This window comes from Macrobrachium rosenbergii, chromosome 31, assembly GCF_040412425.1.
Source record: "Macrobrachium rosenbergii isolate ZJJX-2024 chromosome 31, ASM4041242v1, whole genome shotgun sequence".
Classification (NCBI taxonomy): Eukaryota; Metazoa; Arthropoda; class Malacostraca; order Decapoda; family Palaemonidae; genus Macrobrachium; species Macrobrachium rosenbergii.
In genome coordinates this window covers 11,138,894-11,153,697 of record NC_089771.1, presented here as the reverse complement: position 1 = coordinate 11,153,697, position 14,804 = coordinate 11,138,894, and positions in this window count along the sequence as shown.

Genomic DNA, 14,804 nt, shown 5'->3' with positions numbered 1-14,804 from the left:
GAAGCCTTTAGCATCCCATTAAAAAATGTGCTATCCACTGCAGGACATTTCGACATGTGCTTCTTAACCTGAGAGAAAAGTAAGGCTTCATCAGACCCCATGTTCTATCCTTTTATCAAAACTATCCACTATTACATCTTGGATGTCATTTAAAAGCCATGCAAAATTCAATAGCTTCTCAAAGTTGTCTAAAGAAATGTTTCTACCATGCACCCATGCAGACGCCTTCAATTTCTTTGTTAAATCACCTGCAACATCATATAATCTGGAACTAAATCTGACCAAGGAATCCTGACCCTTTCTAATCTTAAAGAGCGATCTGAGGTTTCGGACTGCATCTCTGGCTTCGGCCGTCCCATATGCTGACCTCAGAAAACCCTTGAGATCGTTCCAGGACCAGGATTGTAGTAATTACACTTGAAGAAATAAATTACAATTACAATTACTTTCAAAAAACGTATATTACAATTACAATTAGAAATACATTTGGAAATAGCAATTACATTACAATTACAATTACTTAACAACAAATTCAATTACAATTACAGTTACACTTACAAAGGGTTTGGGTGCAAGAGTAAACGCTAATCTTTGGCACAGGAAACAGTACATTGAGGCGAGCAAATCGAGCTAATAGGGTTTCATAATTTATTTCCAGAAGTGTAAGTGATAGAAGAGCAGAGGTTATATTAAAACAGTATTTATTAACATTAGTGGCGGAACACCAGCAAATTTCAATCTCATTATATGCAAACTGAAAGCACCCTATCACTCCTAATGGAGCCCGACCTCTACCACTTCAATTTTATAATTACAATTAAATTACAAATTACATCATCCTGTAATTAATTAAATCACAATTACTTACTATAATTTCATTTTCAATTACAATTACACGAAATTCTATAATTAATTATATTTCAATTAAATTACAATTACAAATACTCCAACCCTGCCAGGACTTACACTTTCCAAATTGATGACTACGACAACATTGCCCGATATCGCCCCGATCCAAACTGAGGAAACCTATTTCTTCATTCAAAGCCCCTTCACAGTCTGTAGTTTTCTTGGCAGCCAGATAATTCGACACTCCCTCAATAAAAATCTCGAGGGATTGAAGAAGAACTCCGTCGACCAACCCTTGAAATGGTTGGATCCCGGAGGCAACTGTGGTGAACTTATGAAGCAGGACTTTCTTGTCTTTATCTTCGTCACCTCCTGCCATATTGTCGAAATTAATAAAATTCCGAGTCCCAACTACACGACCTGATCTCAACTTTATGAACAACTAGAAGTTCCAAAAGAAAATCCCCGTGAAGTCGGTGGGAAAACCCGCTAAAAAAAAAAAAAAAAAATCTAGGAATGTTTATTCCCAATAACGTAACGACCGTTAACGACTTATTAAAACAACAATTGAAACAAAAATAAAAACGAAAGTATTCCAAAACATCCCAATTAGTTCCTAATCGCTGATGCAAACCGCCGATAGCAAAAATACATTAGTTTCAACCAATGGCAAACTACATCAGTCTACCCACAATATACAGAAAATGGGACTAGGTCGAATCACAAAAGAAAACGAGGACATGCGGAGAAGCGCCGAGAACAGAGAGAACCAAAGAGAGGGCCAGCTTCCTATGTGTTGCATTGTAATTGGCTGAGCGCCGGCGGCCATTTTGATTGTGTGTAACTGGAGGTTGCTAAAGCACATTATTCTGTCACTGCAGCCGAGTCTACACCAAATTATCTCCCCATGGATCATTTACACTACACAGGCCACACTAAGAAAACCTCTGGATCAAAAGGAACAGAGTTTTCTGCAATTAACTGTACAAAATATAAAAAAAACAAAGTGGCCTTCTACTGTACTCCTTTCCAAAGGACAACACAACGTGAGCACATCACTTTATCAGCCCATCTGCTTGTAAGCAGTTTGTTTACTGCTATGTACTATTCATTATTGTTCTCAAAGTGTACAGTATATGAAGCAATAGTATGTTACAATGAGACTCAAATATCAATTGAAAATCAAGAATAAAGCATCCAAAGAAAAGAAATTATGTAAAAACAGAAAACTTGAAAATTTCCCATAAATGAATTCATATTAATCCAATGAGTATTTTCTTAACAGGGCTTCACACTGACAGATAAGTATAGCCCTGTCTAACTCGATTAAACTTGGTGTGTGTTAATGCTTTTGGTGGTGGACTGGTAGTGATTTTAATGCTAAACAATGTGTGCTATGTGTATGTGTTGATGCCTTTGGTGGTGGTACGTGATTAGTAATTAAATACTACCTATTTCCAATAGACTGTGCACAGGCATAGCATTTTGTGCATATTTTGCTAAGGCATGGTATTTGCGAATTCTTGACATTTTGCTAGCATGTTCTTCTCCTATGGCCTATTATATCTGCAATCATTTAATGACACTGAAGTACAATACTTTTCCAAATGCAGTCCTTTCACAGGTAATTTTACATAGCCTAAATGTTAGAAAATATGTATTGTTTTATTTTACAGAACTTTGAATAAAATTGTTTTAAACATTTTTCCAAGGGTTATTTTTATTTTACTTTACAGAACTTTGAATAAAACTCTTTAAACATTTATGGGTTATTTTTGTTTATAAATATACCACATACATATCTGTAAGAATATCTGAGAATAAAATTTTTGTCCCATCAAGGAATTACCTAAATAAGTATTATTTGGAGCAAAGTCACATGAGGGTATGATGTATCTGAGTGGTCCTCTTACTGTTACATACTTATATAGGCCTATTTGTACCCTTATTTTCCGATATACGTCCATAAAATGAACAATCGTAATAGCTGTCAAATAAATAAACATTGGCAGTTTGTTGTGTTCCAGCATAAAGACAAACTGTTGGCCCTACAGTGGGTTGCAGTGCACTCAGAGCATGTTTCGTTTACAAAACGTTGCTGTCACTGCAGCTCCAGTTGCACACAATCAAAATGGCGGCCAAATTACGCTGCACATAGGAAGTCGGCCCTCTCTATGGTTCTCTCTGGCCGAGAACCTTCCCCCCGTCCCTGCCGCTTCCTCTCATCCTGTTGCAATGCACCTAAATTCACTGAACAGGGATAAAACCAAGATGAAGTAGTGCCACCGCCCTAGTGACCAGGCACTGGTTACATGGACATCCAATCAAAAGAAAAAAAGAACAACTCGGTCAACCAGAAAAAAAAAAAACTAAATCCTGCTTGTTCCCCTGCAATCTCCACTACAAATAACACAAAGAGAACACTTACGTAATTATACCCCAGTGTCCCCGCTTACATGCAAAACTAAAGCACCTGTATATAACTCACTAATCTAAAACCACGCAACCCATGGGTATCTTGATAAACAAACCATACACTGTAAACCACACACAGGTTCCTTACACACTGAGTGCATTGTCTTCCCTCCATCGCGAGGATTGCAAATTGCTACGTCAACAGTCCCTGATGAACCTGGCCCATACATCCTATTTCCTATACAATCACCAGTCCCTCCAAAAACGTAATAAGTCCTTCTCTAGCTGCCACCGCACACTGTTAAGCCAGATTTGGAGAATTCAGATCCCCAAGCCAGAAAGACTTATTCTGTTTCAGTTGTCGTAACAGTCGTCACCTGTAGCTTACGTTTTCTTTGAAGAACTGTTCCCACTTTCTCTCTCTCACTCTCACTACAAGCAAACTACTAACAAATCTAGGAATAACAGTAAATCCATGTCCTTAAAAATACAGTTTATTCATAAGTTTAACGTGGTAAATGAATTGAAATAAAATAAAATGGTATAATGGGTAAGGAACAAGCCTGAACCCTGAAATCAGCAAGATAAAGGAAAGACCAACCTTTGCACATAGTGCCCTCAACAGTGAGTAGTCAAGTCTCCACAACATATAAGTCGGATATCTACCATGACCGAAGCCATGGTTACTGCCTCAGTTCCCTTTAATTTGCGACCTCTAGTGATACATCAGAGGAAACAAAAAAAAAAAGTCACTTTTAAAACGGGAACAGAAAACAACATGGTTGTGGGATTTCCCCCATGTTCCTGATAAAAAAAAAACACATCAGATAAATTAAAGAAATAAAATGGCATATAGAAATAAAAAACGAAATATTAAAAACAAAACATATGTAAAAAAGAGCATTACAGGTTAAACACAAGATGAATGATAAAGTCCGTTCGGGCTTTGAAAATAAAAACTTAGCTCACCTCACTGGACATAGCAGCAACACAGCTGATTCCAAGAACATTGCCAACATCATCTTAATGGGCAAACAGAGGTACTTCTACCATACCAATCAACGAGTCAACGAAAACAAATAATATGCCCAATCACACCAGCCGCCCCACCGCCAGAAATGTGGCAACTCCCACGAGAATACAAAGTAGTAATTCAAGGACGACCTGAAGCACTACTTAACCAAACCAGTAAAACATAGCATCCAGCATCACATAGAAAACAAAGGTCCTCCAATCCACTCAAATTTGTCCCTAAAGAAGCTCACCTACACCAAGCAGGTGTTCAAAGAAATGGAAGAAGAGGAAATATGCCAAAAAGAACCCAGCCCTTGTGCATCACCCCTCCACATGGTACCGAAGTTGGATAGAACATGGTGCCCGTGTGGAGACTACCGATGACTAAACATCAAAACAAAACCTGACAGATACCCACTACCAAATATAACAGACATAACCAACCAGATGAATAGAGTAAAAATCTTCACAAAAATAGATCCACTAAAGAGATATTTCCAAGTCCCAGTAGTGCAAGAAGATCGAGAAGATGCAATCATCACCCCATTCGGCACCTACACATTCAATTGCAGCTGTTTCGGCCTCTGGAACTCTGGGGCAACATTCCAAAGGCTGACGGATGAACTGCTTGGTGACCTTCCATTCTGCATGGTATATGTTGACAACATCCTAATATTGAGCCCCAACCTCAAACATCTCAAAGACACTAAGAAAATGGACTCATAGTAAGGGGAGACAAATGCAAATGGGAAAAGAAAATGGTAGAATTCCTGGGACACCAGAAGCACCCAGAAGGCATTAAAACCCTACCAGAAAAAGTAAAAGCAATCACAGGCTTCCCAAAACCAACAACAGTGAAATTGGTGCAAGAATTTTCAGGCTTAATAAATTATCATCATTGCTTCATACCTAATGTTACTAAAATAATGAGCCCCATATACGAGGGTCTAAAAGAAAAGAATGAAAAACTAATATGGACAGACATTCAAGATAAAGCATTTCTTTTAGCAAAACAGGCAATAACCTCTGCAACCACATTAATTTTTCCTCTACCCCATAGGTCCTTCACACTGACAACCTACGCAAGCAATATGGCAATGGGCTTCATACTGGAGCAGGACACTGATGATGGTCGTTGCCCCCTGGCCTTCTTCAGCAAGAAGCTAACGGCAGTGGAACAAAAATACTCCAAGCTTGACAGGGAGCTCCTGGCAGTCTACAAATCAGTCCACCAATTCCACCACATACTTGAGGAACCACAAAGCAGACGCATGGTCAGTGTGGCAACAACGGCACCTGTCAGCGATAGCTGAACACTCCTATACCATCAAGTAACTGAAAAGCTCAGCAAACACCATCCAGCTCGGGATAGCTTATCGTGAAGATAGCGAAAGTGCAGAAAGGTGATAAGGGCCTACAAAGACTGCAGCCGGTCAACTCTGCCCTCACATGGCACAACCTGTCAATCAACAGTGGAGAGACGACCATCGCCTGTGAAATGAGTACAGGATGCCCTCACCCCTATTTGCCATAAGGCCTAAGAAGAAGAGCCTTCACTCACGCCCACAACCTATCCTGTTCCACTGCCATTGGCTTCTTTCTGAGGAAGGCCAGCAGGCAACGACCATCATCAGTGTCCTACTCTAGTTTGGCACCCATCACCGTATTGCTTGTGTCGGTCAACTGCCTGAATCTTAGCAGAGCAGGACATCTGGTGGGGAATGAGAAAGAACATAAAAAAGTGGACGAGAGAATGCATCCCGTGTCAGACATAATAAATTACAAGGCACATCGAAAGCAGGATAGGAGAGCTCACAACAATGAACCACTGACTCGCCCACATCCGCGTCAGCATAGTAGAACCCCTACACCCCTCCAAGGTGGACAGATACCCGTTTACCATCATAGACAGGAACACCAGAGTCCAGAAGCAATACCAATATGACAGCAGATGACGGAGAGCTGCGTAAAAGCCTTAATCAAATTGGTCAGTAGGCAGAGAGTCCCCCAAATCATCACCACTGAGAGGGGAGCCAACTTCAATTCCGCCCTGTGGAATGCCCTTGCAAACAGTCTGGGGACAAGTATAATGCATACGACTGCCTACAACCCAGAGGCCAAAAGCATCATTGACAGGCTACACCAGTCGTTAAAAGCATCACTCACCACCAGATGCCAAGGCAGGAGCCGGAGAAAGGAGTTTCCATGGGTCTTACTCGGCCTGAGAACGACACCTCATGCAGCATTCAATGCATCTCTAGCAGAAGTCCTATTGATGCTGCCAGCAGACGCCTTTCAAGAACAAACAAGCCTGACATCACCATCCGACACCTGAAAAGCTATACCTACCACGTGGCCAGAAAGGTGCACATCCCTAACAAACTGCAAAATGTAAAATATGCATTCATACGGATAGACGCACACAGATCCCATCTCTCCCCAGCCTACTCAGGACCATACTGCATCATCCAGAGACGACCCAAGGCATACCAGATGACAGTAGACTATGGTACATATCTCTTCATTATTATTATTATATTTCATGTATTGTTACCCTTGTATGCACTGCACTTCCAGCTTTCTAACCATGTATGTATGAACTTCAGCCTCATATCCTGTACCATTTTATATGTATATTTCTCTCTGTTAACAAACATAAATGCTTGTACTTAATCGATGTTTCTACCTGTCTAAGATCACAAGCTACATTTCGGCTCTCACGATCCCTTGACCTGTGTGTCTGTTCTGTAAATAAATTAGTAAGCTGTAAACTCCGAACCTTACTCGTACCTGCCCTTACAATATCATGTAAAATAACCAAGAAAATAACAGTGAATGTCATTATGGCTGCAATACGAATACTGCAAAAGCCAATATTGCAGCAATTAATGAGATTTCAAAATGAGTCTGGATTTGTACTTCCTGTTTTGGATTACTTAAATATAAATATATTTTGTGTGCATATGGGAGTATTATTATTATTATTATTATTATTATTATTATTATTATTATTATTATTATTATTATTATTATTATTATAAATCACATTGAAAAGATAATTATATGAAAATAAAAACTGTAAAATAAAAGCTTAAACATGTGAATACAAACATTTTAACGTAATGAAAGTTTGTTATAGGTGCTCAGGAAATCATATTATCATCTCTCTCTCTCTCTCTCTCTCTCTCTCTCTCTCTCTCTTTATTATCTTACCTAATCTTTCATTGGAGTCAAAAGACCGTGGCGATGACAATAACAAGGAAAAAAAAATATCCTTACTATCATTTCCTTATTGCACTATAATGAATTAATGTTTGGGTCTTTTGCACAGCCAATTTCCTGAAGGTTATTTCGTTATTGATATTAGCTTCTGTATAAATAACTACACTTTCCAGTACATAAGCAAACATTTCATTCATTGGTATATAAGAACAGCACTTAAAGAAGTCATACACAATACTGTCTGCAAAAAAAATTATATATATATATATATATATATATATATATATATATATATATATATATATATATATATATATATATATATATATATATATATATATATATATATATATATATATATATCAAAGAATGTTAGCCCGTCGTAGGCGCCTGCAGTTCGTCGATGTATATACCGTATATTAAGTCTGCGCAAACATGGTCGGGCGCGTTGTCAATGCCTCTTGAATTTAGATGAAAATACTTCCAGGAGGCTATATTTTCCTTGCCAACAACTCTCAAGCCAATGTTTATATGTTGTGAGGGAATATGTTTTGGTGAGGTAGTGTACATGAACCGTGCTTTCGATTGCAGAGGTAATATAAGCATAAACAGGCATAATGTGTTCTGACTCACCTTGTGAAGTATATATATATATATATATATATATATATATATATATATATATATATATATATATATATATATATATATATATATATATATATATATATATATATATATATATATATATATATATATATATATATATATATATATATATATATATATATATATATATATATATATATATATATATATATATATATATATATATCTCGTAGGCGAATGAGAACACGTCATACATACCCTATACACACACACACACACACACACACACACACACACACTTGATATTTATATATAATATATATATATATATATATATATATATATATACTGTACATATATACATTCTCATTTACGTGTATACGAATATGACTGAGAATGAGCACTGCCATGTACACATATTTCTGTACAGTAGTCAGTTGCATCAATGCAGACAGGCAGCGGTCACCAAAAAAGATTTGGGAGATGTAGAAGTCACCAACAAGAATTTAGGTGAGGTCCAGCTGACAGAAGAAAAGATGCCGAGACTTGGCAGATCTGGAAAAAGTCCAGACTACGGCAGTCTTTATGGCACTGGAAGCCACAGATATATTTTCACTGCGTGACCATTTTGTTCTCGGTGAAAAAGAATGAAGGCTGATGAAGGCGGTCTGATAGATTGTTGTTTCATTTGCCTTTGAAGGTAAGAGAGTAGCTAGCTTCCTGTTATTTTGTTTGTCGTTGAAGGTAAAAGAGTTGCTAACTCCCTTCTGTTTCATTTGCCCTTGAAGGTGAAAGAGTAGCTAGCATCCTGTTATTTTGTTTGTCCTTGAAGGTAAAAGAGTAGCAGCTAGCTTCCTTCTATTTCGTTTGTGCTTGAAGGTAAAGGAGTAGCTAGCTTCCTGTTGTTTCTTTTGCCCTTGATGGTAAGAAGAGTTTCAGCTAGCTTCCTGCTGTTTCTTTTGCCCTTGAAGGTAAAAGGCAGCTGATTCCTGCTGTTTCTTTTGCCCTTGAAGGTAAAAGAGTAGCAGCTAGCTTCCTGCTGTTTCTTTTGCCCTTGAAGGTAAAAGAGTTGCTAGCTTCCTGCTGTTTCTTTTGCCCTTGAAGGTAAAAGAGTAGCTAGCATCCTGTTATTTTTTTGCCCTTGAAGGTAAAAAAGAGCAGCTAGCTTCCTGCTGTTTCTTTTGCCCTTGAAGGTAAAAGAGTAGCTAGCTTCCTGCTGTTTCTTTTGCCCTTGAAGGTAAAAGAGTAGCAGCTAGCTTCCTGCTGTTTCTTTTGCCCTTGAAGGTAAAAGAGTAGCAGCTAGCTTCCTGCTGTTTCTTTTGCCCTTGAAGGTAAAAGAGTAGCAGCTAGCTTCCTGCTGTTTCTTTTGCCCTTGAAGGTAAAAGAGTATCAGCTAGCTTCCTGTCACTTCAATTGCCCTTGAAGGTAAAAGGGTAGCTAACTTACTTTTGTTATGTCTGCCTTTGAAGGTAAAAGAGTAGCTTCCTCTTGATGGACTTCTTACAAATATTTCTCTGGAGGAATGCTTTCTGCATGTTTTAGTTCCCCATTGCCAAGAGTCCACTGAAGATCACACTAACCACATTACCTCCCTCTCTGAAACACACCCATTCTTGCATTTGCAAGGGAGACTAACCTTTCTGACTGCAACCGTTTTCTTAGTATCAGCTTCCTTAGTAAAGTGTTGGTAGGACGGGCCAAGGTTCTTTTTTTTTTAGCCTCTTAACAACAACAGCATCAGATGATTGTAATCTCCTAACCCTTTTTCATTTTTATTGTTTAACCGGGTGTTCAGCCTCATCAACACTAAGCCCCACAAGTTGGGAACCACTACCGGGGGAAGGTGGCACTGGCACTGTCACTGCAATCAAAACTAGTGGGTTGGCACACTTACCCACACGTGTATGGGGCTGCTAGTGGCACAAAGGGATGGATCATCACATTTTGAGGTGTCAGTATCACTATAATCGCCATAATGACGAGATCTTCCTCTCATTCATTTCACTATACTAGTCTTCCCTGTGCCTTTCCCTTATTCTCTTCAGTATCAGGCTTTCCTCATACTCTCGCCTATATGACAACACTATCACCAATCTCTCACGCTCACCAAGGTTCGTGATCCTCACTATCTATCACCTTCATCTGAATACGAAACATCACCCGAAATAACTTGCCTTTAACATTTAATCACTGAAAAACAGAGCGATCTCTGTCTGACTTTACGCTATTTCCACATTTTCAAAGAATCTACGATGTTCAGACTCATTATAATGTTAGTCTGTTTATTCTATGATAAATGATACCACCGATAATTGCGAGCACATTGTTTATTTACGTCTCGTTCCATTTGATGATTAGCTCTCGAGCCACGGGGCTAGTTATGATACTAGAAGTATCGTGGATGTTCCTTGAAGTGGCTCACATGCTAGTTCTACTTTACTTTTAAAAGAATATTTTTCTCTGTAGTACCATACTTTTTTTTATAAGTTCCTTACCATTTTCATCTTCCATTTCAGGTAGATTTTTTAATAACTCTGACTGGCTGGTCCGCCGCTAGGCGGATAATCTTAGTCTTGAGGTTAGGTATCTTTACAACGGCCCTTCAGGAACATGGCGACCTGTCGACCATAATGGAGGGTGTGCATAGTCATGTTTTTCTGAAAATTTCGTTGTAAGAGGCGTATAGCATGTTTCTCGAGTAGCGAATTCATATACACATACACCACAAAAATATATATGCACATGTGTGGGTATGCATATACAAATACATAATTGCATGAATACATACATACTGTCAAGTGTCTTCTTACCAAATATGGCAGGAGTTGTCTCTTTGTGATTACTAAAAAACCATATATATATATATATATATATATATATATATATATATATATATATATATATATATATATATATATATATATATATATATATATATATATATATATATATATATATATATATATATATATATATATATATATATATATATATATATATATATATATATATATATATATATATATATATATTTCACATGTATCGGATATCCGCATCTGCATTTCAATTTCTTAACATCTGCATCCACATCCGCATTAGCATTGCAAGTAACATCAGCATTTACATCCGCTTCCGCAGCTATACGGATATCACCCCTACCCAGTGTTCAATAGTTCATGCTCATACATTGTAGCTAAAAGTAGAGCTGGTATTTTTTTTTTCTTTGCTAAATTTGGCTTTTTCGTTTTTTTGCTAAGTTTGGCTTATTCTTTTTATCATACATAATAGATGATACACAATTACACATTTCATACAGTATATACTGTATAAGTAGCTCTGTTAGAGCATATGTGTTTTAGTAATTTCATGTCAATTACAGCAGTTGTAATCATAAAGGCAGGGTATTGCGTTTTTTAGGAAACAGACTCTCTCTCTCTCTCTCTCTCTCTCTCTCTCTCTCTCTCTCTCTCTCTCTCTCTCTCTCTCTCTCTTTCGCCAGTTCTTGTTCCCCTTTTGCTACTCATATCAAACGACAAAGCATAACACTAAGACCACCTACAGTTCACTTACGGCTTTCATTGTTTGAGATACTTTGAGCATTCATATGAAAATAAGCGTTACACAGATACGTGAAAACGACTGCATTCCTATTTTCCAAGTTATACAACCCATGTACTATATGGTATGGCAAATCATAATTTTGAATTATGTAGCTGGAAGTCGTCCTAACAATTAAACATATCTAAATTATTTAGATTTACAAAATCCGCATCCGTATCCTCGAGGTATGGTCATCAAATATCCACATCCGCATCGGCAAATTTAAAAGACTGATATCCGCATCCTCAAATTAAAAAAAAAAATTGATATCCTCATCGGCATCCGCGTCCGCAAATCAAATACATCTTTTATATATATATATATGTATATATATATATATATATATATATATATATATATATATATATATATATATATATATATATATATATATATATATATATATATATATATATATATATATATAATATAGTATTTTAAAGAAGCCCTGGAATAAATAGCAAATATCTGTAGCAATAACAGTTGTTATGGCACCAATATCAATACAACCAAAACAAATATTGCTAGCAATTAACAGAATTGCAATGAAAAACTAGGTTTGTACCTCATGCTCTTGCATGTACGAATATATATTGAATTTCAGTACAGATGTTGGTGTATATTATTATTATTATTATTATTATTATTATTATTATTATTATTATTATTATTATTATTATTATTATTATTATTATTATTTAAAGCGAAAAAGTTCATATAGTTGCATAAAGTGTGCTGAGCTATTATGACTTTATTTTGTTATGCATGTAACATCAAGAAATTTCACAAATTAAAAAAAAACCAGTTTAAGTGCAACCACACCTGCATTTTTACACATCTGTTCTCGTACGAATCAACAGCTGTATTTTCTTCTAATATTCAGTCAATAAATTTAAAGCTGCTAAGATTTCATTTTCTCTCTTTTCCCATGGGACAAATAAAATAGAATTCTTTGCACATCAAAAGCCTGTAAGTAATCTCTGGCAAAGAATTCCATCTAAATTGATAGCACCAAGCCAGACGGGCTTTTCATCCCAAAAGCCCAACGTTTTAGTTGAAGTCCCATTCTATTCCACGACGCTTTGACTGGGAGTAACAGTTAAAATTTTTCGAGGATTCATTGTATATATTCTTTTTTGGTGTTCTTTTTCGAAAGGTAGAAGCATGCTATCACAATCGTAGGTCTTGAAAAATGCTGAAAGTAAATTTGGTTCAGTGAATGAAAACGCCTACTTTCAGCGAAGCTGTGCAAGTGTGCGTCCAAAATCTATTTTTATGAATAATCCCTACAGCAGCACCTATTCCCGTGTTTCATTCTCCACTGTCTCCTTATGAAGCTATAATTTAAGATCCAACCTCAGTAAATCCAGTGTAGTTTTGAGAGCTTTCTCAAGGCTGAATTCTGTTTGTATATTCCAAGTAAGATCCGTTCATATATAACTGAACTGACAGATTTATAAAGATGACGATTGCTTACATTTCTCTAGCTATCATAATTCCTGAAGTGTTCTCTGCTACGTCCGTCGTTCGCAGTACAGTACTACAATTTGGTCTGAAGTATTGAACATATACTCTCATCTTTATACCGTACTTTACTGGAATAAATAGGACACAGTAATTGCTACAGACATTTAATTTTCCAGATGAATATTGCATTTGATCCTCAACAGGGGATATTTGTGCTGTTATTCCGATGTCTTTTTAAATTTTACCTACATTTCAATATATTTAAGTGATGCCTAAGCTTTCAATTTAATTTCAGTATTATAAATATTTGAATACCTTACACAATAATATTAACGCCCAGACCATTACATTTTCACCAATTTATTAATTAATGAGTTATTTTTTTCTTGTCTAACATAACAACTGATTTCTTCTTTCTGTATTTCCTATTACCTTGTGTTACTTCTTTCCAATGAACACCATATTCTTTGGAAGCTTGAATTTCAAGTTAATAACCCCTTTTGTCGGCTTGTTCCATATTAATATGGTTTATCTTCTGAATAATAATAATAATAATAATAATAATAATAATAATAATAATAATAATAATAATAATAATAATAATAATAAGTTAAGTATACCTTAGTTTAACAGCTCTCCTAGGGCTGGCCCGAAGGATTAGATTTATTTTTCGTGGATAAGAACCAACTGGTTACCTAGCAACGGGACCTACAGTTTATTGTGGAATCCGAACCGCATGATAATGAGAAATGAATTTCTATCACCAGAAATAGTTTTCTCTAATTCTTCATTGGTCGGTCAGGGAATCGAACGAGGGCCCAGCAGAGTGCTAGCCAAGAATGACACCAACCTGTACAATGAGGAAATAATAATAATAATAATAATAATAATAATAATAATAATAATAATAATAATAATAATAATAATAATAATAATAAATTTAAGCTCTCATTTAATTCACTTTCTTGTTTAAACCTCCGCTAATTCATTGTTATCTAAAATCATTCTACAAACGAAAGAGAGGAATTCATTTGACATCAGTCCAGTTTAATTAAAAAGATTTGTTCATGAGCCCTCAAAAACATTTAACCTAAATTGATGTTATTTACATGAAATCTCAATGAGGATTCCGTTGCGTGCTCCCTCTCCCTCTCTCTCTCTCTCTCTGTTCTGGGAATTAATTGCTTTCTCTTTTTCCTTTCTAGCTTTTAGTTAATTTTCCCTTTATATTTTCTTTCTGTCGAAACATGCTCTCTCTCTCTTTCTCTCTCTCTCTCCAATATCACTGTGTTGTCTAATGGCAGGATGATGAAAATAAAGATGCTTAATTATTTCGACGCGAATATTTTGTAGTTACAGAGAATATAAAAATAAATAAAAATCTGGGCTATTAAATTGTTAAATAAAAGATACACAGGGTAACTGTTACATCTGTGCAGCTAGGAAATACGCATCTTTGCCTGTACGTCTCTCTGTCAGGTACACCTGCACTCATAACCAGAAATCACACTAATGCGTATCAGTTACACTTGATTTATTCTGCAGTGCCATAACTCAAATTCCTGTGTATTTAAATGTACGCGCGCGCATGTGTATGTGTGAGAGAGAGAGAGAGAGAGAGAGAGAGA